We start from the raw sequence: 10,207 nt of genomic DNA, 5'->3' as shown, positions 1-10,207 counted from the left end.
AAGTGTGCGTCCATTCCTGGCACCCCAGGAATTCGAAAACCGGACGTTACGTAACGCAGACGTGACCGGATTGCTGGAAACACTTCCGCTGCAACTTCCTAGTTTTTCACAAGACCGCGCAGGACCGTGATCCTGAAGCAAATGGAAATTTGGTAGTAAGACGAGGATGGAAAGGAAGTTAAGAAATGTCAGCAAGTGAACCTTTTTCGAAAAAGGAATAGTAATGTAAAAGAAAACTCGGAAAATCTGTTCATTGAAAACAAAACGAGAACAAAGTTTAAGTCCAATGTATGCTCAGATAGGCTAATCGAGACTGGAAAGTGAGATCCGAGCCAATAATGAGCATCCACCTTGGATTGAATTCGGGACCCCTTGATAACAAGACGACGACGTTACCACTACACCATCGAGGAGGCCGAGAACTAAAATTATCTCTATCACAGACAGAGACTAAATCTTTTTCATATCAAGGCTGGAACCACGAAAGATATAACAACGCTTGGGTGCTGGTAGATATATAGAAAACAAGTAACTTTTCCTAATAAACTTTACCTCGAAAGAGCTTAGTTTCTGCGCTACAAGCGCTTAAAATATATCCTGTAGTATGCAACCCAACGCAGCAAACGACCGCTCTGACAACTTCCAGAGGCGCGCGGCAGGGTTGCCACTAGCGTCACTTGCCAGTCTTACCTGATCAAAATACAAAAGAATGACGATACTTGCGATGTTGTAAGAAGTATTTACAGTATTTACAAACTTACCAAGGCAAAGGATTTCCAATAAATTAGGACTGAGTTTCAAGAGTGTTCATTCTAAAAAGTCTCCATGGATTTTCGACTGTAATGCAATATCAATAATCGCAAGAGAGGCTTGCGACAGATGATGAAATCGACGAATGAAGAACAAATGCTCTCCGTCTCGTTTCGAGCACACAGACTGTAATAATTTATTTGGAAATTATCCTTTGGTAATATGTAGCGTAATTTCTAATCGAGTTCGTCACATAATACGGGAGCAAGCCCCTTACTCAGTGTGGTATTTGTAGGGGGGTTGGGGGAATTCCCCCCTCTTGATAAATTTTATCCCTGGGGGGAATGATATTTGGGGGTGAAACAAGAAATTATTGGCAATTTGCTTACTTTTTACACTTCGCCATTCAATTGCAACATTTTCTGTCAGACAACTGGAAGCTCTAACAGGCGAACGCAGATGTAGCCTCAAGCGCTGCTCTATTCCTGGAACTGTCAAACAAGTGGCCAGGGGTGAAGACCACCTACCCTCTTCTCTTTTCTTTGTCCACGGAATTTGGGAAGAAAATGCCACCCCAATTAATGTAAAAGTTACAAATGAGTTGTCACGTGACTCGAACTTGTCACCACAGAACGTCTGTATTTGTATGAGTGGAACAATAGTGCACGAAGATATCCTAGTGTCGAAATATCAAATTAATCGCGTTTTCAGAGCCTAGTTATGCATAAAAACTCGAAAACGCATAGAATTTTGGACGTGAGCGCGATAGCCCTTTACGAAGTCATGTTTTAAAGAACAAGTGTGCTCTTTTTTGAGAAGAATGAACTAGATTTATTTGAGAAGCTAGAATGTTGGTGAGAAAAGTGAGCATTACGAGTTCCAGACTCTGCAATATAATGAATCTGCCTTCAAGATGAACGAAATCTGGTGGCTGTGAAGGCTGTGTTGATCAAAGGATGGGTTCTGAAAATTTGCAAGTGCATCTACATACGAAGGCAGGAGTATTAATGTGGTGAGTTCCTTTTGATTGTTACGTGCCTGTGAAAAATTTAACAAATGCAAAATTACACAGCCGTAACTTGATGTATATATTGAAGTGACAGATACATTATCTTTCACTGAATTAAAACAAATGGGTCGGTCCTCGTTGGGGAGTGATTAGCAAATTGTGCTACAACGCCAAGGGTCCCGGGTTGGAATCCCAGCCCGTGCATAGGTGTTTGTGAGTGTCCATTCATCAATTTCATCATATCATCACTCATTCCCATCTTCGCAATTAGCCAAAAGTGGCAGACAAGTGAAGTAAAATAAACTAAATCAATCAATCAATCAAACTAAAACACATTGGTGAGTTGGAATGTGATATCCTTTGTTGGAAATAGTTTTCAGTTTGAGCATGCGTTGTCAAGATGGTAGTTTTGTAATTTTGCATCAAGCTAAACACACTAATAAAATATCATATATACTTACAGAAATACCCATTCTCATGTTTTTCCCACGCCCCTATCGACCGTGTGACGGCATCCCTCCGAAAATCACTCTTGAACTAGATTCGAACCACTACGTGCCTCCACCGGATACATGGCTATTTGTTTTTAAAAGAGTTGGATTTATTGTTGAGAAGAATTAATTGAAAATACTGCTGCATAAGTAATAAGTATATTGATAAAAACATGTAGAGTTAAGTAAGTATTAAACAAACAAATACGCACAATAAAAGTTTCTTTAACAGTAACACTTAAAGAATTTCATTTATAAGGATATAATTTTTCATCATTAAAACCGTAAATATATAACATGGTCATGTTTCTTATGGAAGCGCCAACAATCCATCTCTCCCTGGTGAAAATTCTTATCTTGATCCGCCCCTGGATAGTACATAGTCGCGATAAAGTACATTGTTACGAATCAGAAAACAATGCAATGATATTAGAATTTAGAATCTTCAACCAATATTTGCTTAAGACACCCCCCACTACTCCTTCCCTGATCCAATGCCTTCCCCTCCCTTGTATGCAAATGACGATACTGAGATAGGTGTTATATTTTATTCGAGTCTACAAGTGGAATGGATTAAAGACTCGAACAGACAGAGATCTGGATATTCTGCGCGTCAACAAATACACTACTTTGACCCTCTGTAGCTATTGTAGTGTCGGAAAAGGAAAGTCGCCCAACGTGGGGCTCGAACCAACGACCTCATGCTCTACCGACTGAGCTAGGCGACCTTGCACCTACAGTATGGCAAAAGTTGGTCATACCTCTACATAGCATTGTGGCAGAAGTAAACGGATATTCTTGAGCTAATGTGTGATAATTTTTCTACAGGTGATTAGATTAAATTAGATAGACACATTCAATTTTAAGACTCAACGAACCCTGGACCGTTAGGTTAAAAGCCTAAAGATCTATCGACTGAACTATCCGGGCGCATAACATTCCTTTGGTTGCAATATTCGGTCGACTTCATAAATTTCATGATAACAATTCAGACAGACAGCCATCAAAGGAACATTCTAATTACTCACTCTTACAAACAAAAATGGCAACAATTTTTTTTAGAAAAGTATCCACAAGGATTTTACACAACAAACCTTTGAGATTCGAAGCTGAATAATTTACAGAAATACCCATTACCATATCTTTGGTAGCATCACCGGACGAGGTGGCCGAGTATTTTTCTCGGGCACTCTATGATAACAAAAGGATTACAGTTACAAGATGCATGGAGTTGTGAACATAGAGACCAACTAGGATTTACACATTTTACAGCTCAAAGTTCTTCACTCATTGACCGATTTTATATAGCGAAGGGTTACAAAGAAAATGTATATAGTGTAAGTGTGTTTCCCGTCTGCTTCAGTGATCATAATGCCTTAATTCTAAAAGTAAAATTGGAACAAAACAAATCATGTATGGGAAGAGGATACTGGATGCTAAATTGTTCAGTATTGGCGGATAAAAATTATGAACAGCTAATAAAATACACTTGGCTAGAGCTAGTTAGGCGTAGATCACCCATTAAGACCCTAAGAGAATGGTGGGAATTCATTTTAAATCCAAAATTTCGTTATATTAGTAACGTATAGTATAGAAAAAAGTAGAGATTTTAACATGTATAATTTTTACTATGCTGTGTTACACGATTTACAAAGTCTAGCATTACAACTTATATTAACGAGATGAAATCAAAATTACTTTCTCTACACCGATAAAAGAGAATCATCGTAAAAATTAAAAGCAGAACGTTACCTTTGGATAATGATGAAGAGGCAAATTTACATCATATTTTACAAGTTAAAAGTCACCTAATAACCGAGATAACAGATCACACAGGAGAGATTACAACTAATCCCAGAGTAATTCAGAGTACATTTTCACAATATTATTTAAAATTAATGGGTCAAGCCCATAACCCCATAGAATCCGATTGGGACTTTACGAACCAAGTAACAGAAAGACTAACTGAAGAAGAACGAAAGGAAATTAGTAAACCCTTTACGAATACGGAAGTAAGAAATGCAGTTTTCAAAGCGGCCAGAAATAAATCAACGGGAGAGGATGGCCTGCCCTCAGACTTTTATCAAACCTTTTGGAATCTCATTGGGGATGTTTTCACGCAATGGGTCAATGATGTATTACAGAGTGGGAAATTAGGGTCCTCAAGTCGAACAGGAATAGTGGTTTTGTTCCAAAAAAAATCGAAACCCAAAGTGGTTACTGACTACCGCCCGATTACAATTCTAAGTAGCGATATTAAGATTATTAGCAGAATCATAAACATCCGCCTAATTCCTTACATGCATAAACTAATAGGGGACACACAATATGCATGTAATCCTCAAAGAACAATTCATCATTTATTACAAACCATACGTGATGTAATTATTACAACACAAAACCAGCAAGTTAACAAAGCAATTTTATCAGTGGATTTCTCACAAACTTATGATAGAGTTAGTCATAAATATATGTACAGTGTTTTAAAGGCTTTTGGTTTCGAAGATGCCTTTATAAAATGGATACAAATTTTGTACGGAAACACTCAGTTAAAACTAAAACTTAATGGGTGTCTTACGAAAAAATTTCAAATGAAACGAGGGGTGTTACAAGGAAGTCCACTTAGTAGTGCATTATATGTATTAACACTGGTTCCCTTACTTAAAAAATTACAAGAAATAAATGAAGGCATTTCTGTTATGTCAAAAACGATTCATGTCAGTAGTTATATGGATGACATTACCTTATTCTTAAATAGCGAAAGGAATTTGGAGAATGCACAAAAGTACTTGAAAAATTTCGAAAATGTATTGGGTGCAACGACAATAACGGCTGGGGGTTCGTCGGGCTGATCACCCGTCACCCCAACACTGGTCTGAGACCTCCACGCTATAACAGGTGACGGCGGAACAGTGTGGGAGGGAGACCAGCAGTCGGTAGGTAAGCCAAGGCCCGCCATGGTGCTGTAGAGCTGTAGGGTTATGTTATTGGGTGCAACGCTAAATTTAAACAAAACGTTTTTGTTACCCTTGGGAGTCAACAATTTGTTTAGTAATAACACTAGTGTACGTGTAGCACAGAAAGTGAAAATACTAGGTATACATTTTTATACAAATATCAGAGACACCATTTCTCTGGCATGACTCTGTGTTCCGCGTTGCTATGAGCGAGCTATATCTCCCGGAAAAGAGGGAAGGTATGAACTTAAAGAGCGTGGAGATACAATCAAGAACTTTATTTATTCAAAGCTGTCTTTCAGCGATATATTCTCCAATTGACTCCACCACGCAACAAATAATAATTACACTGTTAAAAGATGTACCATTAACGGCACCAATGGATATAAAAATTATTCCCAGAGAATTAATGTTTTATACCGAAATCACTATTCATACATTTTATACTGTGCAACATACTTATGACAGTCCTTCTGTCAAACAGATTTACAGAGAGCAACTTAACTGAAATATAATAACCGTTCGAATTGAAAGAGAAAATCCAAAACTTGGAAACAAATTTGGAATAATGTAACGGCGAAACATCTCACGAACAAGGCATTATCTATATGGTACAAAGTGATTCAACAAGTAATTGTAACGGCAGATAGATGTCATAAATACGGCTTAAGTAATTCTCCAGATTCGATTACCCATAAGATAACAAAATGCAAGAAAGCAGCCACAGCTTAACAACAATGCTCAGTAGAATTTGTCTAATATCTAATATTTATATATTTTATTATTTATTTATATATTATAATGTTTATATTTCCTGTGGGAGCAAATTATAATTACTTGGATTTTGGACTAACTCTAATACAAGAATATGAACAAATGTTTTTAGATTATAGAAAATTACATTATCTTAACTTTTTAAATGTAATACTAAAATAACATATCTGTAAGAATTGTAAAAAATTACTGTAATTGTTTGATTTAAAATGGAAAAGTAAAAAAAAGAGAGTGGTTAAGGCGTGGGACTGCTAATCCAATAGGCTCTGCCCGCGTGGGTTCGAATCCCATCCTCGTCGCTACAAATTTTCTTCTCATTATCAAGGATATTATTGATTTCTTGTAGTAGAGAATTAACGCTTCGTGGCCATCTCGTTCAAGTGTCCTGCGGGGAGAGCTTAACAACTTTTAATCTGAGATCTCGGCCAGTGTATGGTAGCGGTGTGAGGCAATTGGGGAGCAACGAATGAGTAGCGTAACCCGGTTTTGTAAAACATACAACAAAGAGTGGAATTTCGTTGCGCTGACCACAACTAACCTCTAAAGTGATGCCAAGGCAGCTCGAGTGTAGGCGAATCTTAGCAATGTGGATGAAAATAGGAGGTGAGAGAATCGGGCCTGTGTGCCATTTTGTGGAAGCTCTGGTGATCTGTGGAAGCCCCGCGTTCGTGCTTTCCTGGACAAGTTGTTTGGTAACTTTGATTTTAGTTTACGATATCGTCCACCCGCAAACGCCAAAGTTTAACCGGTTTTACCCTGCAAGTAGAACTTATTCTTATGTTTTTCTCAGCCGGACCCTGTGGTCGAGTGGTTATTTCATCGCGCTGAAATGCTAGAGGTTCTTTGTTCGAATCCTTCTCGGGCATGATCTTTGTGTTTGTCCGAACATTGAGAACCAACGTGGATACAGTGAAAATTGACATGTGTGAAAGATTGTGAAAATGTGTGAATGACGGGTATACTGCCGAATAGAGAAATCCCGCTCGGGCTTGTTTGTTTGTGAATGTCCATTCATCAATTTCATCATTTTATCACTCATCCCCATCTTCGCAAATTAGCCAAGAGGCACAAAACGCGAAGTAAAACAAACTAAGTCAATCAAATCTTGTTTTCCCCACGCCTACGCCCCTATCGACCGTGTGGCAGCATCCCTCCGAACACCACCCTTGAACTAGATCCGAACCACTATGTGCCTCCATCGGATACAGGGCTTTGACAAACTTGTCAAAATTATTGGGGAGCTCTGATCACCGAAATAAGTTAATGAATGACTCACTCCCTCCCTTTTTTAAGTTTTGGCCTCAGTGTTCGGAATCTCGTAAAAGCCCATGAATTCCATAAAAATATTAAAATTTTAATTTACAGTTCGAATGCAAAATTGAAATTGTTCACGAATGGATATGTCACAAGTTTCGTCAACCATAATAGCAAAATATTCTCGACTTTTAATATCTGCTACCACGGAGCGCAAAACAGATCTCGCTAATATATCAACGATCTCGTTTTGAATGTCATGTGAGAGCCATTTGTAGCCCGAACGTCCCATCCACTCTCCTAGTTCATGCACATCTTCTGTTGAAACTCTTTTTCGTAAAAATGTTAACAATACTCATAATTATATACTTAGCATATAGTAATAAGTCATGTGTTTTGCTGTATCTGGTCATAGCCCCCCCCCCCAAAGTTGATGGTTTAGCGGTCTCAGCCCCCCAAAGTTGATGGTCTAGAACATTTCAATTGTGTATTTAAAGTTAAGTTCATGTGGCACAATTCAGAGTAAACCTTGCAAGATATGCAAAATAATATATTAGATCCTCTTAAGCAAAATTATTTGGGAGGCTCTGCCCCCACATCATTAACATTGGGGGAGGCTCGAGCTCCCCCCAGGCCCCATGGAGTCGGCGCAAATGATCGGATACATGGCTATTTGTTTTTAAAAGAGTTGGATTTATTGTTGAGAAGAATTAATTGAAGATACTGTTGCATAAGACATAATAAGTATATTGAAAAGGACATCTAGAGTTAAGAAAGTAAGTATTAAATAAACAAATACAGTGACGTGGGGTGATGTCGACACTTGGGGTAACAATCAGTGGCGTGCTCAAGGGAGGTTGATGTGAGTCATAATCCCCCTCCGCGCTTTAGGGCTCAGTATTCTTAAAAATAGGGGGCAAGGGAGGTACAGGCAGAAATCTTCCCTTTCCCTTCGGGCGGTTGTCTATACCTGGATCTGGTAAGGCGGAAGAAGAGCCAGCTAAGGTATTTAGCCTTGCCAGCTGATCACATTGAGGGACGAGAAGCGCGTGGAAAAAAATGTTGCATATGAACATAGGCTTCAAGATAATAAATATTGTGATTTGAAAATAATTAGAGACGTGATTGATTGATCTATCTCTGCTAGACTAGCTACTCCTCAGTGCACGTCACTGAACAAATACGCACAATAAACGTTTCTGTAACAGTAACACTTAAAGTATATTATTCATAAGGTTACAATTTTTCGTCATTAAAACCGTACATGTTTCTTATTAGAGCGCCAAAATTCCATCTCTCCCTGGAGAGAAGTCTTATCTTGAGCAGCCCCTGCATAGTACGTAGTCGCGATAAAGGTAATTGTTGCGAATCAGATGGCAATGCAATGTTCATCTTATTTAGAATCTTCACCCCATATTTACATAAGACACCTCACTCCCCCTTCCCTGATCAAATGACCTCCCCCTCTCTTGCATGTAAATGACGATACTGAGATAGGTATTTGACACACATATTTTATTCGAGTCTTCAAGTGAAATGGTTTGAAGAGTTGAACAGACAGAGATTTGGATATTCTGGGCGTCAACAAATACAATACTTTGACCCTCTGTGAATATTGTAGTGTCGGAAAATGAAAGTCGCCCAACGTGGGGCTCGAACCAACGACCCTGAGATTAAGAGTCTCATGCTCTACCGACTGAGCTAGCCGGGCTTGCACCTACACTATGGCAAAAGTTGGTCATACCTCTACATAGCATTGTGGCAGAAGTAAACGGATATTCTTGAGCTAATGTGTGATAATTTTTCTACAGGTGATTAGATTAAATTAGATAGACACATTCAATTTTAAGACTCAACGAACCCTAGACCGTTAGGTTAAAAGCCTAAAGATCTATCGACCGAGCTATCCGGGCGCATAACATCCCTTCGGTTGCAATATTCGGTCGACTTCATAAATTTCATGAAAACACTTCAGACAGACAGCCATCAAAGGACGATTCTACTTACTCACTTTTACAAACAAAAATGGCAACCAAATTATTTTTTAGAAAAGTATCCACAAAGATTTCACACAACAAACCTTTGAGATTCGAAGCTGAACAATTTACATAAATACCCACTACGATACCTTTGGTAGCATTACAGGACGAGGTGGCCGAGTGGTTAAGGCGATGGACTGCTAATACAATGGGCTCTGCCCGCGTGGGTTCGAATCCCATCCTCGTCGTTACAAATTTTCTTCTCACTATCAAGGATATTATTGATTTCTTATAGTAAAGAATTCCCGCTTCGTGGCCATCTCGTTCAAGTGTCCTGCAGGGAGAGCTTAACAACTTTTAATCTGAGATCTCGGCCAGTGTATGGGAGCGGTGTGAGGCAATTGGGGAGCAACGAATGAGTAGCGTAACCCGGTTTTGTAAAACATACAACAAAGAGTGGAATTTCGTTGCGCTGACCACAACTAACCTCTAAAGTGATGCCAAGGCAGCTCGAGTGTAGGCGAATCTTAGCAATGTGGATGAAAATAGGAGGTGAGAGAATCGGGCCTGTGTGCCATTTTGTGGAAGCTCTGGTGATCTGTGGAAGCCCCGCGTTCGTGCTTTCCTGGACAAGTTGTTTGGTAACTTTGATTTTAGTTTACGATATCGTCCACCCGCAAACGCCAAAGTTTAACCGGTTTTACCCTGCAAGTAGAACTTATTCTTATGTTTTTCTCAGCCGGACCCTGTGGTCGAGTGGTTATTTCATCGCGCTGAAATGCTAGAGGTTCTTTGTTCGAATCCCTCTCGGGCATGATCTTCGTGTTTGTCCGAACAATGAGAACCAACGTGCATACAGTGAAAATTGACATGTGTGAAAGATTGTGAAAATGTGTGAATGACGGGTATACTGCAGATTAGAGAAATCCCGCTCGGGCTTGTTTGTTTGTGAATGTCCATTCATCAATTTCATCATTTTATCACTCATCCCCA

General features: G+C 39.2%; 2 non-coding genes across 2 annotated transcripts; one reads left to right on the top strand and one right to left on the bottom strand.

The window, feature by feature from the left end:
• Window positions 1-8,873: 8,873 nt before the first annotated feature.
• TRNAK-CUU (transfer RNA lysine (anticodon CUU)) lies at window positions 8,874-8,946 on the bottom strand. The gene has a single exon. It is a non-coding gene; the product is annotated as a tRNA-Lys (tRNA).
• A 434-nt stretch (window positions 8,947-9,380) lies between these two features.
• TRNAS-GCU (transfer RNA serine (anticodon GCU)) lies at window positions 9,381-9,462 on the top strand. Its single transcript has one exon. It is a non-coding gene; the product is annotated as a tRNA-Ser (tRNA).
• The last annotated feature ends 745 nt before the right edge of the window (window positions 9,463-10,207 follow it).

This window comes from Lepisma saccharinum, chromosome 2 (assembly GCF_977018435.1).
Source record: "Lepisma saccharinum chromosome 2, izLepSacc3.1, whole genome shotgun sequence".
NCBI lineage: Eukaryota > Metazoa > Arthropoda > Insecta > Zygentoma > Lepismatidae > Lepisma > Lepisma saccharinum.
Note: the sequence above shows the minus strand (reverse complement) of the source record. Positions and strands in the feature narration are given on the sequence as shown.